Source organism: Sorex araneus, chromosome 1, assembly GCF_027595985.1.
Source record: "Sorex araneus isolate mSorAra2 chromosome 1, mSorAra2.pri, whole genome shotgun sequence".
Lineage (NCBI taxonomy): Eukaryota > Metazoa > Chordata > Mammalia > Eulipotyphla > Soricidae > Sorex > Sorex araneus.
In genome coordinates, this window is record NC_073302.1 from 216,283,575 (window position 1) to 216,307,886 (window position 24,312).

Genomic DNA, 24,312 nt, shown 5'->3' on the forward strand with positions numbered 1-24,312 from the left:
AGTTATATTTTGATATTGCATAGAGATGTGCTTATTGAAGCACATTCAAAATGTCTCTAAAGCATTGATAATTCTCATGAAGACAAAACAAATTCAAGTTAACCTGTTTCACTTAGCTCTTCCCATTCTGCTAGGTTTTATGTATGTGTGTGTGTGTGTATGTGTGTGTGTCTGTGTGATTCTATGCTCACAGATGGGTATCTAATTGCATGTATGTCCAGTTGGATGAAAAGCTATTATTAATTCCAAGATAAAGCTATATAAAAATTAGGATGAGGTATCACTGTCACTGTCACTGTCATCCTGTTGTTCATCGATATTCTCGAGCGGACACCAGTAATGTCTCAATTCATCCCAACCCTGAGATTTTAGCAGCCTCTCCTTACTTGTCTTTCCCAACGATATATTTAAAATTCAATAAAAGCTATTATAGCAGGAGTATTTCCTGAATTGGAATGAGATAATAGCTGTCTAGAAATAGGAGTAAATATCACATCCATAGTTCCTGTGGAATCCTGGGCAATGGGAACTGCAGGGCCACAAATCTAATCTGAGAAAATGATGGAGGAATACAAGGGGCAGATGTTTTCCTCTGAAAATATTGACCTGAACAGCAATTAAAAAAATGTAACATGAAAGACATTTTATAAGCCCGAAATACCAGGAAAGTAATAACATTAAGTACTTACATTTGAATTCAATTATTTTCACATAGGGTAACATTATATGTGGGTTTTGAAATAAGCGCATGGCAATGAGTAATGAAATTGTGACCAGATAAACGGTAGAGGAGGTAAGGCATTGCATATGGTGCTGCGTACTTCGAGGGGTCATTCCTTCACACAGAATCAGGAGGAGCCCCTCAGCATGAGTGGGTGTGGGTGTGCTCTCCCAGATAAACTTACTTGGGTTCCTTAAAAAAATTCTATTAATAGATAGGGGTAAAATATATATGTATATAAATATATATATTATTATATCACTATATCACTGTCATCCTGTTGCTCATCGATTTGCTCTAGCAGGCATCAGGAATGTCTCCATTGTGAGACTTCTTGTTACTATTTTTGGCATATTGAATATGCCATGGGTAGCTTGGCAGGCTCTGCCATGCGGGTGGGATACACTCAGTAGCTTGCCGGGCTTTCCAAGAGGGGCAGAGGAATCAAACCGAGGTCAGCTGCGTGCAAGGCAAATGCCCTACCCGCTGTTCTGTGAAAATATTTGCTTTGTGATATTTGATGTTGAGGAGATAAGTTATTTTAAATATTGCTCTACATTATTTTTTGTTCCTTTTCCGAAATTTCATTATGCTTACATACTATAAGCATCATTTGATCATCTTATTTTGTATTGGTAATAATAATAATGTCTTCTTATTTGCTATATTGTGGATCTTCTAGATATATTTACCATTACTCAGGGATGTAATATATATATATGCTACATTTGTAATACATATAATTTGCTGATTTTTAACTTTTTAGCCATGTAATAAGAAGGAATCTTTAAATTGTCTAATGTGGTAGATAAAGTAAAATTAATATATTATAATATTCAAAATATCCTTCCATATATGCATTCATTTTTTAAATTTAGAAAATTTTCTGTTTCTATTAAATGACTATAAATCAATATATAGTTATTAATTCCAATCTCAAGTAAACTAAACATTTAAAATGTTTAAATTCAGATAAAGGGATTACTACTTATCAAATATCATGCATTTATTTTCTATAAGAGAACCTATGCATTTTTTCATTAAGTATGGTGGTGTGGGTGGGTGGATGGGCTCTTTCCTTCCATTATTAACTTCCTTGACTCCACTGTTAACACATAACACCTCCTGGTTTGCTTTACATAATCCCACTGGTATGGTAGGACATTTTTCCTGCTCAGCCTCAGGGCTACCTCTTAATCTTTAGCTTTTGCACTGTTGCACATGATTTCTTCTCTCAATAGGTAATTATAAGAAAATGGAGAAGTATGAACTTGTAAGTCACTTACAATGAATAGCTGGGTCAAAATAAAGGTGAAAGACAATCTTTGAATGCAAAATATATTTGGAGATTTAAGAATATGTTTTGTATTACCTGAATTTCTGTTAAGCAGAGGTGGCCTCATAACAGAAAATTAATGTTGCAGACATAGAAGTTGTTGAACCCAAATGATCTTTGGAGAAAACCATTCTTCATTTGTACTGGCCAGTTACCACATGGGATGCCTCTCTCCTCTACAAAGAAGATATGTGTGAAGATACTTCCTGTAATTTTCACAAATAAACAGATGTTTTCTCTTTAATATTTCTGTTATTGGTAAATTTTTTCTACTTTAGCAAGAAATAAGATTTAGGACTCAATATATAGCTTACTTTCTTCTAAAATTTGTTTCCTATAGTCCCATTCGGCAGCAACTTAGATATGAGGTCACAAATCACAAGTCATATATCAATTAAATAATATTCATCTCAAATATATTTTTATATATAATTTATCACTGTCATCCTGTTGCTCATCAATTTGCTCAAGCAGACACCAGTAAAGTCTTCATTGTGATAAATATTTGATATTTATATCAAGTATATATGTGTGTGTGTATATATGTGTATTTGGGGGCCACACCTAGTGGTGCTCAGGGCTTATTGCTGATTCTGTGCTCAGCGATCACTCATAGCAGGGCTTGGAGATCACATCTGGTGCCAGTATAGAAAACATGCTCCAGATTTTTGCTATTGAGAATGGTGGTGCAATGAAAATAGAAGTAAAACTTTGAGACTTATTGTTTTTTCATTCTTTAGAAAAATTTATTTCCTTCAGATTTTGGTTGTTTTTTTTAAAGGTTTTTTTACATAGTCTCATAGAAATTTGTTTTGTTTTTCATGATAATTAGTAAATAGAAACGTAGGTTAGTAGGGTTACCTTGATGACCAGAACCTAATTTTCTTTTCTTTTTTTTTTTTTTTTTTTTTTTTTTTTGCTTTTTGGGTCACACCCAGCGATGCTCAGGGGTTACTCCTGGCTTTGCACTCAGGAATTACTCCTGGCGGTGCTTGGGGGACCATATGGGATGCCGGGGATCGAACCCGGGTCGGCCGCGTGCAAGGCAAACACCCTACCCGCTGTGCTATCGCTCCGGCCCAGAACCTAATTTTCTTACAATGTTCATGAACAATCAAAATTTATTTTGAGTGAGGGAGGGCCACTGTTTAAGGAGTGTGTAAGCCCTTCTTATGTCTGTGTGGGATTTTTTTAGGGTGTTACTGATTTTTTTGCTAATTCTAAATCTGTAATTGATATTTGATCTTACTTTATTTTACTTTATATTTAATTGGTGTGCCTCAATTATCCAAATTGGAGTACATGGCTGTATGTGAAATGTGTCATTAAAGAATATTCAATCCAGTATTGGTTCTTGCATTTTACTTTGAGCTATCAATGTAGGTTCTGAACACCCATTACCTGATTAGGAATAAATGCATTAGAAAATTATTAATTAATACAAATCAATTAATTAATACAAAAGTAAAAAACAATGCAAATAATGTTTAATTTGGAGAGTGTTTTTATTTTATTTGGAAGATATAGCAATTTTATCACACAAAGATTTTCCTAGGTACTATATTATGTGGTAGAATTGTTTTTGGTATGTGGTGATTTATTTAAAATCTTATTTTCCAATAAGTTTTAGATGGTGTTAACTGAAAACTAAAAAAACAAACAGACATATATACAAGTGTTAGATGATAGGATATGTATATAGGCATATCAATGTCATATGCCTATATACATAGATATAGATAGCACAAGTATAGATAATACAAGAATAAAACTTTAGGTATTTTGTAATAAGAAAATGTCTACTTTCTCTAACTCTTACATAAATCTTCTTAATGCTTACGTATCTGAATTAATAAGTAAATAATTTTTATGAAAATTTATGATTAAAACTCTCCCCAGAGGCAACTCAATCACCTGAATACAACATTCAGTAAAATGTTACTGAATAGACAGAACTTTCTGAAAATACAAGAGCATGGCCATAAATGTCTGGGGTGAATGCTGTGCATAGTGGTGAGAAGTTTTGTTCCTTTAAAGAAATTTCTTAACGTTTATTCCAAAACTGGTTTCAAGGCAATGAATTCCCTCAAGTGTTGCCTGCCCATGAACTTCTGTGTTGTTCCTTCAATATAGGTGATCTAGGTGGACAGGGCATCCATGATGAGGCATTCATTTTATTAAGCATTTTTACTACAACTATAGGAATATTTTGGTACCATTCTGTTCCAACTCATAGAGTCTCATTTGACAGATCTTCAATAATTATTTGCTTTTATTGGTATGTAAGTTTATTTTTAGATCTTCTGTTTTAATATTCTGTCTGCCTTTGACTTTTATCATTCAGATTAAATTTTGGTTTATTTTCACTAGGAAGCTTTAGGTCTTTGGATTTACATTTGGACATCTGTAATTCCTCAACTCTAAAAAATTCTTAGCTATGATTTCTTTAATTGGTCATTTGTTATTAAACGTGACTTCTTTCTCTTCAGGGATGTATGATTCTTATATTTTTCCTCTTGCTCTTATGCCATAGTTCTCTGATGTGCTGGTCATTTCCTTTCAAACATTTTTTTTTCATTTTCTGTTTTTTTTCTATACTCTTTGTGTCTTATCTTGGAACTCATTGGTCTTTTCCTTAGCTGATGTTATTCTGTTGCTCAGCCTTCCTATTGTATTTCATTATATCACCTACCTTGATCTTCATTTTTATAATTCTGGATATAGTTTTCTGATTTCTGCTCACACTTTCTAATGCTTCGTTGACTACCTGTGCCATTGTTTCTTTGTGTTTATTGAATATCCTCAGCAATGTGTCATAAAGTCATTCTCTGAGCATTTATAGACCTGGGTGGCACTGGTAGGGTCTTCTGTGTTACCTTTGTCACTCATAAATCTCATTGAGATTCTATGCATCTCCCTTACTGTATTTGCCCTATTTCCTCGGTGGTGCTCCTAAATATTTGTAATTGGTCCCTCTGGGAGTATCTGAGGGACTAGACTTGGTATTGCACATTTTATTCTCTATTGGTCTTCACCCAGTGGCAGGAAATACCAGTGTGAGCTGTGTGAAGTGTGATGAGTAATGTTCTCACTTGGAGAAGTGGAGGTAGGCCTGCTGAGAAGACAGCCCCCTGCCTGATAAATCTTTAGGACTCTGTTCATAATGTTTTAGGGATTTTCTGAGAAGACCCTCCAACAAAAATGTTTTCGATTTTTCTACCACAAATCCTGCCACATTGTTTATGTATCAAACTATCAACGAACTTGAAGATGTCTACCCACAGTTGAGATGATTATCTATTTGATTGAGACCACTTATTAAAATGCCATGTCATCCTGAAAGACCACCATAGAAGTATTTGGGTACCCATTACATTTACATGAGTTAATGTATAACATTTCCCTTATATCGCATTAGCATGATTATATATTATCTTGCACAAATAGTCCTGAAATTAGACTTTGGAAATTTCCTTCTGTGGATTTTTATACCATTTGTTATGCCTACTATTGTTTTTAATTTCTCAGTTTCTAAAGCAATAGGTAATTTAAATTTCACCTTGTTCTTCTTACCTTTCACTTTTCCTGGAATGAGGTGTGCTGAATCTAGTTCTCAGGGTTGGAAAATGCTATTTAAAAACCAAGATCTGGCAAGTTGGAGATATTATTGCTACTATAATTTCTCTTAGATACTTCTCAGTGGGAAAATCGAGGAACTCTATCTATGGTAACACTTAAACATCACATATCTACCTATTTCACATATGTATATTTTTAAGAATAACTATAACATTTACATAACATCAATTACAATTCAACTCCATAACATTTAGACTTTATATTTATTTATTTTTATTTATTTATTTTTATTTTATATTTTTTCAAGTAAAATGTTTTATGTATATTCAGTTATTTTTTAATTTATTTTTAATAAGTGAATCTCCATGAGGGTACAGTTACAGATTTATACATTTTTGTGCTCGTGTTTCCCTCATACAAAGTTTGAGAACCCATCCCTTCACCAGTGCCCATTCTCCACCACAAATAAACCCAGCATCCCTCCAACCCTCCCCAATCCCATATCCCCCCCACCCCACCCTGCCACTGTGGCAGGGTATTCCCTTTTGTTCTCTCTCTCTAATTAGGTGTTGTGGTTTGCAATAAAGATGTTGAGTGGCCATTGTGTTCAGTCTCTAGTCTACATTCAGCACACATCACCCTTCCCTGCATGGCTTCCAACCAGATTTTACTTGGTGTTCCCTTCTCTGAGTTGCCTTCTCCCCAGAATGTGGGGCCAGATTCCAAGCCATGGAGTCAACCTCCTGGTACTTATTTCTACTATTCCTGGGTGTTAGTCTCCTAGTCTACTATTCTATATTCCACAGATGAGTGCAATCTTTCTATGTCTCTCTCTCTCTTTCTGACTCATTTCACTTAGCATGATACTTTCCATGCTGGTCCACATATATGAAAACATCATGACCTCATTTTTTCTAACAGATGCATAGTATTCTATTGTATAGATGTACCAAAGTTTCTTCAACCAGTCATCTGTTCTAGGGCATTTGGGTTTTTTCCAGATTATGGCTATTGTAAACAGTGCTGCAATGAACATATAAGTGCAGATGTCATTTCGACTATACTTTTTTGCTTCTCTGGGATATATTCCCAGCAGTGGTATTGCTGGGTCAAATAGAAGCTCAATTTCTAATATTTTGAGAATCATCCATATTGTTTTACAAAGGGGCTGGATCAGTCGACATTCCCACCAGCAGTGTAGAAGGGTCTCTTTCTTCCCACATCCTCTCCAACAGCGGTTGCTTTTGTTCTTTTGGATGTGTGCTAGTCTCTGTGGTGTGAGGTGGTATCTCATGTTTTTTTTTATGTGCATCTCCCTGATGATTAGTGATGTAGAACACTTTTTCATGTGCCTTTTGGCCTTTTGTATCTCTTCCTTGGGAAAGTTTCTGTTGATTTCTTCGCCCCATTTTCTGATGGGGTTAGATGTTTTCTTCTTGTAGGGTTCAACCAGTGATTTATATACTCTTGACATAAAACCCTTATGATGGTTATTGCTTAAATATCCTTTCCCATTCTGTAGATTGTCTTTGTATTCTGGTTATTGTATCCTTTGCAGTACAGAAGCTTTTTAGTTTAATGTAGTCCTATTTGTTTATCTCTATTTTCACTTGGTTGGCCGTTGCATGTCATCTTTGAAGATACCTTTAGCTTCAATATCACGGAGGGTTTTTCCGACCTTGTCTTCATGTACCTTATGGTTTGTGGTCTGATATTGAGGTCTTTAGTCCATTTTGATCTGACTTTTGTGCATGGTGTCAGGTCGAGGTCTCAGGCCATTCTTTTGCATGTAGTTGTCCAGTTGTGCCAGCACCATTTGTTAAAGAGGCTTTCCTTGCTCCACTTCACATCTCTTGCTCCCTTATCAAAGATTAGATGATCATACATTTGGGGTTGTGTGTAGGGATATTCCACCCTGTTCCATTGGTCTGCACGTCTGTCTTTGTTCCAATACCATGCTGTTTTAATTGTTACTGCTTTGTAGTAAAGTTTGACGTTGGGGAGGGAGATGTCTCCCATCATCTTTTTCCCAAGAATTGTTTTAGCTATCCGTGGACATTTGTTGTTCCATATGAATTTTAGGATTGCTTGATCCGTTTCTTTAAAGAATGTGATGGGTGTCCTTATAGTGATCGCGTTGAATGTGTATAATGCTTTGGGGAGTATTGCCATTTTGACAATATTGATTCTCCCTATCCATGAGCAGGGTATATGTTTCCATTTCCTCATGTCCTCTTTTATTTCATGGAGTAGCATTTTATAGTTTTCTTTGTAGAAGTCTTTTACGTCCTCGGTTAAAGCTAATTTCAAGGTACTTGATTTTCTGGGGCACGATTGTGAATGGGATTTCTTTTTTCATGTCCCTTTCCTCTGCCTCATTGTTTGTATATAGGAAGGCCATGGATTTTTGGGTATTGATTTTGTAGCCTGTAACTTTACTGTATAGGTCTATTGTTTCTAAGAGTTTCTTAGTAGAGGCTTTAGGCTTCTCTAGGTATAGTATCATATCATCTGCAAGTAGTGAGATTTTGATTTCTCCCTTTCCTATCTGGATTTACTTAATCTCTTTTTCTTGTCTAACAGCTATCACAAGTTTTACTATCACAATATATTAATTCCAGCACTATATTGAAGAGAAGTGGTGAGAGTGGGCATCCTTGTCTTGTGCCTGATCTTAGAGGAAAGGCCCTTAGTTTTTCCCCATTGAGGATAATGCTTGCCGTAGGCTTGTGGTAGATGGCTTCGACTATCTTGAGGCAAGTTCCTCCAAAACACATTTTGGTGAGGGTTTTCATCATGAAAGGATGTTGGATCTTGTCAAATGCTTTCTCTGCATCTATTTATATGATCATATGGTTTTTATCTTTACTTTTGTTGATATGATGGATTATGTTGATTGATTTCTGAATGTTAAACCATCCTTGCATCCCCGGGATGAATCCCACATGGTCATGATGTATGATCTTATTGATGAGTTGTTGGATCCTATTTGCTAATATTTTGTTGAGGATCTTTGCATCAGTGTTCATCAGGGATATTGGTCTATAATTTTCTTTCTTAGTGGTGTCTTTGTTTGCTTTTGGTATTAGGAAGATGTGTGCTTCATAGAAACTGTTTGGAAGAGTTCCTGTTTTTTCAATTTCCTGGAAAATCTTGAGGAGATCTGGCAACAGGTCTTCTTTAAAGGTTTGGAAGAATTCGCCAATGAATCCATCTCAGCCTGGGCTGTTGTTTTTGGGGAGATTTTTGATTACAGTTTCTATTTCCTTAATCTTAGTGGGTCTATTCAGGTATTCTGGTATTCCAAGTCTTCTTTGTTCAGTCTTGGGAGATTGTAGGAATCAAGATATTCATCCATTTCTTTTTGGTTCTCTTGTTTTGTGGCGTATAGACCTTCAAAGTAGTCTCTAATGATCTTTTGAATCTCACTGGTTTCTGTAATAATGTCCCCCTTTTCATTTCTGATTCGATTTATTAAGGTTCTCTCTCTTTCTTTGTGAGTCTAGCTAGTGGTTTATCAATCTTATTTATTTTATCAAAGAACCAGAGCTTTGTTTCATTGACCTTTCGGATTGCTTTTTTGGTTTCGATGTCATTAATTTCTGCTCTAATTTTTATTATACCTTTTCTTCAGTCTGGTTTGGATTCCTTTTTCTGGTCCTTTTCTAAGGTCTTGAGCTGTGAAGTCAAGCTATCTATGTGGGCCCTTTCTTCCTTCCTGAGGAATGCTTGGAGAGCTATAAATTTTCCCGTTAACACGGCCTTAGCTGCATCCCATATGTTTTGGTAACTTGTGTCCTCATTCTCATTTGTTTCTATGTATTTTTTTATTTATTCTTTGATTTTCTTCCTGATCCACTCATTCTTCAACATTTAGTTGTTTAATTTCCAGGTGTTTTATTTGGTTCTCCGTGTCTGTGTGTGGTTAGCTTCTATCTTCAGCGCATCGTGGTCTGAAAAGATGGTTGATACAATTTCTATTTTTCCGATTCTATTGAGGTATGTTCTGGGGCCCAGTACATGATCTATTTTGGAAAATGCTCCGTGTGCACTTCAAAAGAATGTGTATTCTTTCTTTTGGGGGTGTAGAGCCCTGTATAGGTCTATTATGACTCTCTCTTCAATTTCTTCTTTCAGAGTCAGTGTTTCCTTGCTGAGTTTTGTTCTTGTTGATCTATCCAGAGGTGATAAGGCAGTACTGAAGTCTCCGAGTACTATTGTGCTGCTAGTGATGTCCTCTTTAAAGTCTGTTAGGTGTTGTTCGAATTATTTAGCCGGTCGTTCATTAGGTGCATATACGTTTAAGAGTGTGATTTCCTCCTGTTTTACATATCCCTTGATACATAGAAAATGACCTTCCCTGTCCCTTCTAATCTTTTTCAACCTGAAATCTATGTTGTTGGATACTAGGATGGTCACTCCAGCTTTTATTAAGGGAGTTGTTTGCTTGCATTATTGTTTTCCATCCTTTGACTTTGAGTCTGTGTTTACTCTGTTTGTTCAGGTGTGTTTCTTGCAAATAGCAGAATGTTGGGTTTAATTTCTGGATCCATTTTGCCACTCTGTGTCCCTTGATAGGTGCATTTAGGCTGTTGACATTGAGAGAGATTATTGTGATGGGGTTTTGTGTCATCTTTCTGTAGGGTTTGTTGTTCTTATAGGGTTCCTTCTTGTCTTACAGTAGCCCCTTTAGACCTTCTTTTAAGTTTGGTTTTGAGTGTTTGAATTTCCTGAGCTGTTGTTTATCTGAGAAATAGTGTATGGTTCCTTCGAGTTTGAGTGAGAGTTTAGCTGGATAAAGTATTCTTGGTGGGGTGTTTATTTCGTTCAGTTTTTTCTCTATGTCCCACCATTGTCTTCAGGCTCGGAGGGTTTCCTCTGACAGGTCTGCTGTAAATCTGAGGGGTGCTCCTTTGTTTTTTTTAATTGAATATTTTTATTTCAAGAATCCAGGGGCCAAATATTAATAAATCTTTTCTTTTTTCTACTACATTGAAGAAGTTAGGAGAAAATATTCAGATATTTTCTCTAAATGTGAAGTCTTTTTTTTTTGTTTTTTAACTGAACTTTTTTATTTATTTATTTATATCATAATAATTTTTTTATTATCCCTTCACCAGTGCATATTTCCACCACCAAGAATCCCAGTATAGCTCCACCCCGCACCCCCCACAACCCTAACCCCCCCACGCCCCTAGCCACCCCACCCTTAGCCCCCCCCGCCTGTGTAACTAATACATTTCACTTTACTTTCACTTTGATTGCATACAATATTTCAAAAAAACTCACCATTATTGTTTGGAGAGTCTCTCCCCTAAAGTCAGACCTGCTGAAAAGGAAGCATTAGATAATTTGTTTTCCATTGCTGAGGATGAAGAGGTATTAGGTCGAGTGACCACATTTAGTGGCCTCTCGGTTTTGGGTTTCTGTATTTTAGTATTTTAGTAACTAAGTCCGGAGAGATATCTGCCAGAAGATGCATCATTGCCAACTTGTACTTCTCAGTTACATTATATTCCACATATTAGTGCAATCTTTCTATGTCTGTCTCTTTCTTTCTGACTCATTTCACTCAACATGACACTTTCCATGTTGATCCATTTATATGCAAATTTCATGACTTCATGTTTTCTGACAGCTACATAGTATTCCATTGTGTAGATGTACCAGAGTTTCTTTAACCAGTTATCTGTTTGGGGGCACTCTGATTTATTCCAGATTCTGGCTATTGTAAACAGTGCTGCAATGAACATAGAAATGCATATGCCATCTATACTATACCATTTTGCCTCTCCGGGATATATTCCCAGGAGTGGTATTGCTGAGTCAAATGGAAGCTCAATTTCTAATTTTTTTGAGAATCATCCATATTGTTTTCCAATAGGGCTGAACCAGTCAGCATTCCCACCAGCAGTGAAGAAGAGTCACTTTCTCCCTGTATCCACGCCAACACTGGTTGCTTTTGTTTTTGGGGATGTGGGCCAGTCTCTGTGGTTTGAGATGATATCTCATTGTTGTTTTGATCTGCATTTCCCTGATGATTAGTGATGTGGAACATTTTCTCATGTGCCTCTGAGCCATTCGGATTTCTTCTTTAGGAAAGTTTCTGTTCATTTCATCACCCCATTTTTTGATTGGGTTGGCAGTTTTCTTCTTGTGGAGTTCAACCAGTGCATCGTATACCCTTGTTATCAACCCTTTATCGGATGGGTACTGCATAAATATCCTTTCCCATTCTGTAGATTGTCTTTGTATTTTGGTCACTGTTTCTCTTGAGGTGCAGAAGCTTCTTAGTTTGAGATAGTCCCATTTATTTATCTCTGTTTTCACTTGCTTGGCCAGTGGCATGTCAGCTTTGAAGATACCTTTGGCTTCAATGTCGTGGAGGGTTTTGCCGACCTTGCTTCAATGTACCTTAGGGATTCTGGTCTGATGTTGAGGTCCTTAATCCATTTTGATCTGACTTTTGTACATGGTGATAGGTGGAGGTCTAAACCCATTTTTTTGCATGTAGCTGTCCAGTTTTGCCAGCACAATTTGTTAAACATGCTTTCCTTGCTCCACGTCGCATTTTTTGCTCCCTTATCAAAGATTAGATGGTCATATATTTGGGGGGATGTGTCAGAGTATTCAACCCTGTTCCATTGGTCTGCCGCTCTGCCTTTGTTCCAGTACCAAGCTGTTTTAATGACTACCGCTTTGTAGTAGAGTTGGAAGTTGGGGAGGTTGATTCCTCCCATTTTCTTTTTCCCAAGAATTGCTTTAGCTATTCGTGGGGGCTTATTGTTCCATATGAATTTCAGGAGCCCTTGCTCCATTTCTTTGAAGAATGACAAGGGTATCCCTATAGGGATCGCATTGAATTTGTACAATGCTTTGGGGAGAATTGCCATTTTGACAATATTAATTCTTCCAATCCATGAGCAGGGGATATTTTTCCATTTCCTCATGTCTTCTTTTATTTCCTGAAGTAGCGTTTTGTAGTTTTCATTATACAAGTCCTTTACCTCCTTAGTTAAGCTGATTCCGATATATTTGATTTTTTGAGGCACAATTGTGAACGGGATAGCTCTTATCATGTCGCTTTCTTCTCTCTCACTATTTGCATATAAGAAAGCCATGGACTTTTGGGTATTGATTTTATAGCCTGCAACTTTACTATACGAGTCTATTGTTTCTAGGAGTTTCCTGGTACAGGTTTTAGGGTTTTCTAAGTATAATTTCATATCATCAGCGAATAGTGAGAGCTTGATTCCTTCCTTTCCTACCTGAATGTCCTTAATATCTTTTTCTTGCCTAATCGCTATTGCAAGTACTTCCAGTACTATATTGAACAGAAGAGGAGAGAGTGGGCATCCTTGTCTTGTCCCTGTTCTCCGAGGGAAGGGTCTTAGTTTTTCCCCATTGAGGACGATGCTTGCCATAGGCTTGTGGTACATGGCTTTGACTATATTGAGGAAGGTCCCTTCTATACCCATTTTGGCGAGAGTTTTCATCATAAGGGGATGCTGGATCTTGTCAAATGCTTTCTCTGCATCTATTGATATGATTATATGATTTTTATCTTTTCTTTTGTTGATATGATGGATTATGTTGATTGATTTCCGGATGTTAAACCATCCTTGCATCCCCGGGATGAATCCCACTTGGTCGTGGTGTATGATCTTTTTGATGAGTTGTTGAATTCTGTTTCCTAATATTTTGTTGAGAATCTTCGCATCTGTGTTCATCAGGGATATTGGCCTGTAGTTTTCTTTTTTTGTGGTGTCCTTGTTTGCTTTTGGTATTAGGGAGATGTGAGCCTCATAGAAACTGTTTGGGAGGGTTTCTGTTTCTTCAATTCCTGGAAAAGCTTGAGAAGAACTGGCAATAGGTCCTCTTTAAATGTTTGGAAGAATTCGTTAGTGAATCCGTCTGGGCCTGGACTTTTGTTTTTGGGAAGACTTTTGATTACTGTTTCAATTTCCTTGATGTTAATAGGACTATTCAGGAACGCCAGGTCTTCTTGGTTCAGCCTTGGGAGATTATAGGAATCCAGGAATTTATCCATTTCTTCTAGGTTCTCTTGTTTCGTGGCATACAGATTTTCAAAGTAGTCTCTGATTATCTTTTGAATTTCACTGGTTTCTGTTGCGATGTCCCCCTTTTCATTTCTGATTCGACTTATAAGTGTTCTCTCTCTTTCTTTGTGAGTCTTGATAGTGGTTTATCAATCTTATTTATTTTATCAAAGAACCAGCTCTTGGTTTCATTGATTTTTCAAATTGTCTTTTGGGTTTCCATGTCATTAATTTCTGCTCTAAGTTTTATTATCTCTTTCCTTCTGCCTGGTTTGGGCTTCTTTTGTTGGTCCTTTTCTAAGGTCTTTTAGCTGTGAAGTCAAGTTATTTATGCGGGCCCTTTCTTCCTTCTTGAGATATGCTTGCAGAGCTATAAATTTTCCCCTTAAAACGGCTTTAGCTGCGTCCCACAGGTTCTGGTAGCTCGTGTCTTCATTCTCATTTTTTTCCAGGTACCTTTTGATTTCCTCCTTGATTTCCTTCCTGACCCACTCATTGTTCAACATTGAGCTATTTAATTTCCAGGTGTTTGATTTATTTTTCTGCATCTGTCCATGATTAACTTCTATTTTCATTGCATCATGGTCTGAAAAAATAGCTGGTACAACGTCTATTTTGTTGATTCTGTTGAGGTATGTTTTGTGGCCCAGCGCATGGTCTATTCTGGAAAATGTTCCATGTGCGCTGGAAAAGAAAGTGCATTCCCTTTTTTTTGGATATAGAGCCTTGTATAGATCTATTATCTCTTCTATTTCTTCCTTCAAAGCCATTATTTCCTTGGTGAGTTTTAATCTTCTTGATCTGTCCAGAGGTGATAGGGCGGTGTTGAAGTCTCCAACTACTATCGTGTTGCCCACAATGTCCTTCTTAAGGTCTGTTAGCAGCTGTTGTAGGTATTTAGCTGGTCCCTCATTGGGTGCATACACGTTTAGGAGTGTGATTTCTTCCTGCTGTACATATCCCTTGATTAATAAAAAGTGTCTTTCACTATCCCTTCTAATCTTTTTCAACCTGAAGTCTATGTTGTCTGATACTAGTAAAGCCACCCCGGCTTTCTTGAGGGAGTTGTTTGCTTGCAGAATTGTTTTCCATCCTTTGACTTTGAGTCTATGTTTGTTCTGGCTATTCAGATGTGTTTCTTGCAGGCAGCAGATGTTGGGTTGAGTCTCTGAATCCATTTTGCCAGTCTGTGTCTCTTAATTGGTGAATTAAGACCATTGACATTGAGAGAGATTATTGTCATAGGGTTTTGTGCCATCTTTCTGTAAATATTTGTTGTGCTTGTAGGGGTTTTTCTTGTCTTATAGTAGCCCCTTTAGACCTTCTTTTAGGTTTGGTTTAGAGTCTATGAAGTTCCTGAGTTGTTGTTTATCCCCAAAATAGTGTATAATTTCTTCGAGTTTGAATGAGAGTTTGGCCGGATAAAGTATTCTTGGTGAAGCATTCATCTTGTTGAGTTTTTTCACTATATCCCACCATTGCCTTCGAGCTTGAAGGGTTTCCTCTGATAGGTCTGCTGTGAACCTAAGGGGTGCTCCATTGTATGTGATTTCCTTCTTCGACCTTGCAGCTTGCAGTAATGTGTCTCTATCTGTTACGTCCATCATCCTAACTATGATATGTCTTGGAGTGTTTCTGTTAGGGTCTCTTTTAGCTGGTACCCTTCTGGCTCCTTGAATCTGGATGTCTGCATTGTCCAGCTCTGGGAACTTTTCAGCAATGATTTTTTTGACTGTGGCTTTTTCATTGGGGTTGGTTCCCTGTCCTTCTGGTAGTCCAATGATTCTAATGTTGTTCCTCTTGAACTCATCCCCTAGGACTCTAATTCTCCCTAGAGCTATTTTGAGGTCTCTCCCCATTGATTGTTGTTGCCCATAGGCTTCCTGGAGCTGATCTTCAAGCTCACTGATTCTGTCCTCTGCTGCAGTCATTCTATTGTTGAGGGCACCCACTGAGATTTTTAATTCATCTACGGAATCCTTGATTTGTGACATTTCCTTCTGAAGGTTTTTTCTTTCTGTTCTCATTTCTTCCCGTAATTTCTCAGCTGTCTGTTGTATCGTTTCTGTGAGGTCCGCCTTTAATGTAACGAATACCTTGTCAAACTTTCGATTGAGTTGATTGAACATCTTGAGGATTTCAGCTCTGAATTCTTTGTCAGAGAGCTCCAGTTTGTAGGTAAGGTCTAGTGATGCATCAAGACTCTTTTCTTCATCCTCCCCTTGTGGCGGGGATTTGCGCTGTTTCTTCATATTGCTTTGGTAGTATGGCAAAGGGGCCTTAAAGTTCACCTCTGGTTGTGAAAAAGGATTCTAAATGGGCTTGGTCAGTGGTGATCAATTTCTTCTGTACTCCCTCTAGAAGATGTCAGAGGGGTGCTCCTTTGTATGTGATTTCCTTCTTTGACCTTGCTGCTTGCAGAATTGTGTCTCTATCCACAGCATCCATCATTCTGACTATGATATGCCTTGGAGTCTTTTTGCTTGGGTCTCTTTTTGCTGGCACTCTTCGGACTCCTTGGATCTGGATGCCTGCCTTCTCCAGCTCTGGGAATTTCTTTGCAATGATGTATTTGACTGTGTTTTTTTCATTGGGGTTACTGCCCTGTGCTTCTGGTACTCCAATGATTCTTATGTTGTTCCTCTTGAAGTCATCCCCATCTGATTCGCTCTATAGACATTTTGAGGTCTTTTGCCATTATTTGTTGTTGCCTGCAAGCTTTTTGCAGTTCATCTTCGAGCTCGCTGATTCTGTCTTTGGCTGTAGTCATTCTACTGTTGAGGGCTCCTACTGAGATTTTTAATTCATCTACCGATTCCTTTATTTGTGTGACTTCCATTTGTAGCTTTGAAACTTCTGCTCTCATTTCTTCCTGCATTTTTTGGTAGATCATTCCAGTGCTTCATTCATATCCTCCCTTAATTTATTGGATGTCTGTTCCATGGTTGCATGGAGTACATCGACTCTCCTCAAGATTTCTTCTCTGAATTCTTTATCTGAGAGGTCATAGATGTAAGTAGCCCCTTTTGAGGTTTCTGGAATCTTTTATTCTCCCTCTTTTCATGGAGGGGATTTTCACTGCTTCTTCATATTTTCATGGAAATATAGATTTGGAACTTTGTAGTTGTTTATTCCTATTCCTTCTTGCTGGGGGAAGGAGGTGCTCTGTTTGTGCTATTGCTGATGGCAGCCTTGTTCCTATTCTAGAGTTTTTCCTTATACTGAGGCTTTTCTTCCTGATTGATGTGGGGGCTCTAATGAAGACTTAAGGCTAAGTTCTCTTAAGGAAGGTTTTGCTAAACCTCTCTTATTCATGGATTGTTTTTCTAAAATTGAAGTAAGCTAGTGGGCTATTTTGCATAAGCGATTGAGATGGGCTAAAGTGATTTTCAAAGAAAAAGACTATACCTGGTGTGCTAGGGTAAGAAATAATAATTGTGGCCGCTCCTACAGGAGTCCACGCCCCCATTGAGACCACGCCCGCTGAGATACAGGCCACGCCCCCAGTATCTTCGTGGTGGGAGTTCGCTGGACGCCCAGTGAGGCAGCTGCTAAAGGTCTGATGTCCAGCTTGGGAAGGGGGATGTGGACCCGGGGAGGCGTGGCTGGGAGTGGCCTGATTACCTGAGGAGAGGGCGGGTATTATGGAGCCAGGTGGGCAGGCGGGGGTCTCGGGGCCGGGAGGCTGCTAAAACTTCCGATGTCCGGGCGGCGGTGTATAGACTTTATTTTTAATTACTAATAACTCAATGTAATGATAAGAGTTCTGACTAACTATCCATTATGCTTTTTTGTTCAATTCTAGAATGTACATGGTTTAATATTTATACACATCCATGTGAGAAACAAGTTTACTCTGGAATATATTGTTTGTATATGGTTTTAATTTGCTCAGAGTATCCTGATAATATAGTTTTCAAATCTTAATGTTTACTTTATTCTTTGTTTCTTTATATGTAGTTATGTTATTCATATTATTAATTTGTAATAGAAAATATTATTATTGCATTTATAGTCATTGTAATTTTCTCATATAGGTTATACGTTTATGTTAAATTTTTTATAATATTAAATATTAGCTTTATTTTAAAAGTCATACTACAAAAATAAGTTCAGGAAGGTTCACTCTTTTTTTTTTTTTTTTGCTTTTTGGGTCATACCCGGTGATTCATAGGGGTTACTCCTGGCTCTGCACTCAGGAATTACTCCTGGCGGTGCTCAGGGGATGATATGGGACGCTGGGAATTGAACCTGGGTTGGCTTTGTGCAAGGCAAATGCCCTACCCACTGTGCTATTGCTCCAGTCCCAAGGTTCATTCTCTTAACATTATTTTTGCTATATCTTCATTCTTTATTTCATCTACCAACACATTCTTTTTTGTCAGGTTTTCAGTAATTATTTTGTCACACAGGGATCATAAACATATATTTTATAGCTTGCACAATCAGAATATACTAGAAAGTCTATTGTAATTTTAAAAAATTATCCAAATGGAAAATATTTCATTTATGATAATACAAATCTTTATCGATGATTTGAAGTGCTGTTATGCTGTGTTTATTATTTAATTGATCACTTTCCAATTTTTGAATATTTATGTATCTTGTTTTTAGTCATAAGCAACACAACTACAAATATTATGTTAGAGATGTGTCTATAGATGTGTCTTTTATAGAGCCCTCTCTTCTGTGCATTATGAACCACTTTTGAGATCTTTCTAAAGTCTTTCATATTTTTTTTCTTAGAAACTGTGGAAAATTTATCAACTTGACATCAAGTGACTACCAGTGGTTTCCCAAAGAGTTTTCATTTAATAATCCACATAAATGTTCTGAGACCCAGTCCTAAGTATGTGCCACTAAACACATTTTACTACAAATGAAAATTTCAGATATGTTTTAGGACCTGGAGGGGTAATTTAGTGGGTAATGTCTTGCATGGGACAGACCTGGACTTGATCCCTGGTATCACATCCGGTCCCGCAATCACCACCAACAGTGATCCCTGAGCTTAACACTGGGAGTAAGATCTAAGTAAAGCTCAATAATGTACTTAAAAAAAGGAAAGAAAAAGAAAATTAAGAGAGAAATAAAAGAGACAAAAGAAAGGAAGGGAGGAATGAAGGAAGGAAGAGAGCGAGAGAGAGGGAGGGAGAGAGGGACAAGCGAGAGAGAGAGAGAGAGATAGAGAGAGAGAGAGAGAGAGAGAGAAAGAGAGAGAGAGAGAGAGAGAGAGAGAGAGAGAGAGAGAGAGAGAGAGAGAGAGAGAGAGAGAGAGGAAAATGTCCTGATTGCTGAGAACAAAACATCATTGAGGGGTTAGAACAATAGCACAGTGGGTAGGGCGTTTGCCTTGCATGTGACCAACCTGGGTTCGATTCCCAGCATCCCATATGGTCCCCTGAGCACCGCCAGGGATGATTCCTGAGTGCAGAGCCAGGAGTAACCCCTGTGCATTGCCAGGTGTGACCCAAAAAGAAAAAAAAAATCACTGAGCAATTGTTAATTTTCTTACTCATACATAGTTTTAAGATACTGATTACTCTGCAATATACCAATTGTTTTATAAAATTGTTTAAATTTAATGAAAAATGTTACATAATACACCCTAACACCACTATGTAAAGCTCAGTGTTATTCTGTGAGGGTGTAAGTGTTCACAATTGGATATAAGATAAGAGATTTACTGGTCACATTTATATTATTTCTGTTCACATGTACACAAAAATATATTGTTGTCTTTCATACATTTTTTCCAACAAAATTTACAATCCTGCTCATGTTTTGGTAAATGAAGCCAGATTGTTCTATCTTTATTCTCACTCCAAGTTCATTGCACAACAGCAAAGCTTTACATCAAAATAGACTATAAACACGTTTCTTCAATTGTAAAATAGAAGTAATTATATTCTGCACAGTAAATAAAAAGAGATTAATGAGTTAGTGCCCATAAAATATTCATTTAAGTAACTCTGGAAAACACCCTAAAATACATTTTTTTGTGATACCTTAAAAGATAGAATCAGGGATTTTTCAAAAGAAGAGGATGATTTTTTTTCTGAATATATATTTGTGGAATAATAGTCTACTCTTAGCCTTCTTTCACATTTAGTTCCTTCTTTTCTACCCTCCTACTTAATTTTTCATAATGTAAGCACATAATATTTGTTCAGTGCCTTTCTTCAATTTTTCTTTTCTTTGTTCTATTTTATCTTTCTTATGACCTTTTTCTGCCTCAACAAGCAAGGCAAATGTTTCTCTACTCCCTTTAGTAAACAATTTATTTATTTCTAATTTGCATTTGATGTTTTATGGAGCGAAGGACCTTGCTTTGTATTTCATGCTTCTGAATTGTCCCACCTCTGATTATAATGTATAATAAATAAGTATTTCTGAAGACAGACGAATTTTCAATATTCATTTATTTTAAATTAGCCACCCAAATAACAATTCTGGAAACCTGTACATTTTTATAACTATTCGCTATGAGATGCATGTAACCTACTTATCTTTGTGAAACCGTTTTAGTTATTTTCAGAAAGGCAGTTTTTTTTTACTATAATAGTCAAAGTACATTTATATAATATTATGTCAGAAAGCATTATTTGTTCTGAAAATATTCATTTCATTCTGCAGATGATTGTTCAAAGAATTTTAAAATACATTAAGACATGTTTGTATGTGTTTCATAATAAGACATAGATATAAAATATATATATATATGGAGATAGAAAGGGAGAGAGAGAATGAACACATATTTGTATAATATCCCTTCCTCAAGGGCTAATCATTTCTAAGAAACAAAATCCTATTTTTGTTGCCAGCTCATTAAAAATGGCCATAGCTCTTGCCTAGGATATTTTTATACCTTGAGACCGCCACAGTAGGGGATTTTTTTTTCTTTTCATACCTAATTAAAATAAAACAAATGAACTATAATAGAAATTATAAAGTCACCATAGGATATTTCCTTGGGCTATCAGCTTTACCAGATGGTCATTAATACTCAGATTATAACATACAAGTATTTTCATTATTCCTGCTATGCTCTGCATTAGAAAGTAGGCTTATTAAATATTTGAAAATGTAGTAATATTATTAGCAAATAAACATACAGTGTTGACTCTTGATTGTTTTAAAGATTTATTAGTTTTAATTGAATAATTTCTGAGGATAAGACAAAAAATGCAAGCCAAAAAGTACCATTATATAAAGTAACAGGCATCATTACACATTGTTCTCGGAGAAATGTTAGAAAGCCAGCTGACTATTAATTGATTGTTTCCAGTGTACTCTTTCCTTGCTTTGTGTTTTTGGAGCTACAAAATAGAACCATACTCTTTGCTCCTAAAAAGCTGAGAAAGCGGTGATAAAATATACCTGTGTACAATTGAGAATAGTGTAGTGTACTGTTGAGGCTTAATTTTACAATTTGAATTCTTCAAAGATCTTGCTCTCCATCGCCTCTAAACATGAGAACCAACCAACAGTCATTTTTTCATTTAAAAATTAGAGGAGGAAAAGTGAGTCTCACCTAGGAATGATTCAGTAACTGATAACATTTAACTGATGAGAATAAGGCCACAATTCAAATACAGCATCAATCTTTAAGTTTTAGGCAACCCTGACGTAGCTGCTAAGAGGATCCCAAGAGAATAAGTAGGAAAGATGGTTCAGAAACTTAAAAAGCAAATGAAGCAAAACTGAAGCCAGTGAGCCACACATGCCCCAAAGCATGTTCACCTGATATAGTGGAAGTTTCCTTTAAAGAAAGTGAAAGTGAAAGTGAAAGTGTTAGAAAATCACCTATATGGTCATTACAATTGACGGAACAACTATTAGTTACTGTGATGTTTGGAAACGGAATTACATTAAAAGATTAGAGATAGGCATAATAAATAGAGAGGATGAAGTTCTCTTTAAATATATGATTATTTTGGGGGATGAAGTTCTAACAATCATCATACCTAACTTTCTAAGTCCTTACTTTTTGGCAGTTGGAATATTCAGTGTTATTGTAGTTCATAAATGTCTTCAGTATTTCAAACACTGATTTCAGAAATGCAATTCACAAGCTGAATATCATGTCAACATTCAATAATTGCACCTAAAATATACAGCTTATTTTGCAGTTTCACTCTAAAAATGTTACTCCTTTATTCATTCCCAGATAATTTTCATTCTTTTTTGGCATGTTATGTTTTCTTTTTATTTCAAAAGTGATGATGTTGAATGCTAATGAATCGGTTCTTGGTAAAAACCCAAGCAGTTATTTTGAAGTAATTAGTTCAGCATTTTGAGTTTCAGAAATTCTACATTTTGTTTTCATTCCTGATTTATCTTTCCTTAATACATAGCTACTGAGCCTTTGTGGTTACCTGCCCTAGAGAACATTGAGAACAGGACAAATTTACCCCCTACTGAATTTGCTAGAATCTAGTCATGGACATTTTTTGTAAGCTTAACATTTGTTGTCAGTGGCCTTAAAAATTAGCCATTTGGCTAGTGAATGTAAATGTTGAATGTAGTGGAAATAAGCCATGTTCTGCTTTATCCACCCAAAACTGATATTTCTGGTTAGGAGAATGGTTGGGAAATTCACCAAGACATCAGATGTCTTGGCTCATGAAATTCATTTTGCTTCTCCTAGATATGTTCTAACCAATTGTGGTCTAGTACTGTGTCACTTCAGTTTTTCAGCTCCCAGTGGCTATCAGCCACACCTCTCCAATAATTGTTGTTTAAAAGCACACCTCCTAATATGAGCACTGGTGAAGGGATGGGTATTCGAGCATTGTATAACTGAGATTTAAACCTGAAAACTTTGTAACTTTGTAACTTTCCACAATAAAAAATTAAAAAAAAAAGCACACCTCCTAGGATTAGTTATATTCACCTGTCACCCAGTTGAGAATCTGATGCTTAAATTCACAGAGATCATAGATAATCCTTTCAAATAGCAAGAATAGCATCACTCTGTGATATTTTAGAAACTTCAAAACCCCAAAATTAAAAATTTTTGGAAAATTATTTTATATTTTGACCCAAATATAAAAACCAGGTGCATAGTCAAAGATAGTGACTCAATAACTTCAGGAAAGCTGTTCCTTTTGCCCATGTTTCTTAAGACCAAATTGACATTTTCTACTATTATATTCAGCTTTTGAGGTTTTTTGATTTCTCCTTCATTAATTAATTAATTAATTAATTCAAATCATCCTAAGTTTTTTTATGTACCAAACACCACAATTACCGTTAGAATATACATATCTAGAAGATGAGGGTTTCATTTTCAATTAGTGCATAGTTCACTGGGAGACTAAGCTAGCCAAACCAGTCACTAGCAAGCACCAGTACCTACAGTATCCTAGAGGACAGACCAGATAACTTCAGAGCCAGGCTGACTTGAAGATAAGAACAAAGGAGACTGTTTTTTTAGAGGAGATAATATGGTGAACTGAAATTCAAATGATGAAAAAAAATACTAAAGGGAGAACATTCTACTCATATTAGAGCTAATCATTGGAAGATCTTATAATGTATAAATCACGGAGCCATTTGCAGGATATCCAAATAATTGATAGTGAAGATTATTGGGTAAGAGCACTGTATCACTGTTGTCCCTTTGCTCATTGATTTGCTCGAGGGGCACCAGTCACGTCTCTATTGTGAGACTTGTTGTTACTGTTTTTGGCATTGAATATGCCATGGGTAGCTTGCCAGACTCTGCCATGCAGGCAGGACACTCTCTGTAGCTTGCTGGGCTCTCTGAGAGGGACAGAGGAATCAAACACGGGTTGGCCTCATGCAAGGCAAACGCCCTACCTGCTCTGCTATTGCTGAGTCCGCTGGGTAAGAGATTTTTTAAAAGTTTGGTTTTATTTATTGATGAAATATAATAATATTATAATTTCTTCTAATATGTCATAAGGATTAAATAAAACACTACAATAAAGTACCCAGAGCATAGCCTGGCAAAAATAAACACACTGTCAACAGTTTTGTATGAAAAGGTCTACCCTGCCCACTACTAATTTTAGAGTAGAACTTCAATTTTGGGGAACAAAGAATAAACAGATGCATTTATAATTTACAAAATTTCAAAGCCATAATGCAAATGGGGAAAATAGGCATATGTGAGTATAGTTCAATTTTTCCACCAGCCCCTGAAACTGAAATTCTATGAAAGTTTGAAAAAATGCAGTTTGGAGTTCGGAATGAAGTGGAGAGGGTGCTTGTCTTGCACAGGGCCAACTCTAGTTTGGTCTGTGACACCCCATAGTGTCCGCTAAGTTAACCAGAGAATGATCCCTAGTACAGAGCCAGGAATAAGCCCTAACTACTAGGTTGGAGTGATAGCACATTGTGTAGAGAGTTTGCCTTGCACGCGGCAGACAGGTTCGATTCCTCTGCCCGCTTCAGAGAGCCTGTATCTCACCAGCAGTGCAGAGCCTGGCAAGCTACCCATGGCGTATTCAATATGACAAAAACAGTAACAACGAGTCTCACAATGGAGACGTCACTGGTGCCTGTTCGAGCAAATCAATGAGCAATGGGATGTCAGTGACAGTGACAGTGACTACTAGATCTGAGCCTCATCCAACAAAACAAAACAA